Raw genomic sequence first — 834 nt, 5'->3', positions numbered from 1 at the left:
CTAAACACACTGTGCATGAATAAAATAATCCTTTTATTATTGTTTTTCTTAAGTATAGTTTTTGCTCTTTATGGAAGAAGAGGCAGACTGGCATGACACAGATACATTACTCTCCATCTGTTAGTATGTAGCTTTGCTGACAGTTAACAATCTCCCCCAGTCCCCCGGGGCTTTAATCAGAAGGAGTAGACCAGGGATAGTCAACCTTTTTATACCTACCACCCACTAATGCATCTTTCTTGACAGTAAAATTTCCTGACCGCCCACCAGTGCTCGATGGAAGGAGGATTTAGCTTGTGCCATAGAAGCCCCTACCACCCACCTAGAATCCTGAAATGCCCACTAGTGGGCGGTAGGGTCCAGGTTGACAACCCCTGGAGTAGACAAAAGGACCATAGCTTTTCTTTGGATCCAGCATTCACTATGCGGCCCCTTGGCCCACACAACAATTACAGAAACCTTACTGCTAATTCTCAAGAGCACTTCCAGGAGGGTAGCCACTTGGCAGACTGTGATTCGGGCACCTCATTTCATTACATGGAGGTAGGCAAACGAAAGAATTGCATTGACTTTTAGGGTCCTTTTGAAAGTGCTGAAAAAGCTACTCCCAAGAGGTCGGCATGCTAAAAGTTAATGCACAGAGAATCCTGTATGTGCCTGCCTTTATCCATCTGCCTCTATGTGTGCCATTGACGGCCTCAGAACTAATACAGCTACTGTTCCAGAGATGGGCATGAGAATCAGCCCTTCCAATGTCAGTAAATGGCTCTCTTAACAAGCAAATCTCTGCTTTCTTCTCTTTAAGAACTGGGATGAGGGCTCCTAGGTCATGCT

Source organism: Zootoca vivipara, chromosome 7 (genome assembly GCF_963506605.1).
Source record: "Zootoca vivipara chromosome 7, rZooViv1.1, whole genome shotgun sequence".
NCBI classification, from domain to species: domain Eukaryota; kingdom Metazoa; phylum Chordata; class Lepidosauria; order Squamata; family Lacertidae; genus Zootoca; species Zootoca vivipara.
The sequence above is the reverse complement of the archived record's forward strand: the minus strand, read 5'-3'. Positions refer to the sequence as shown.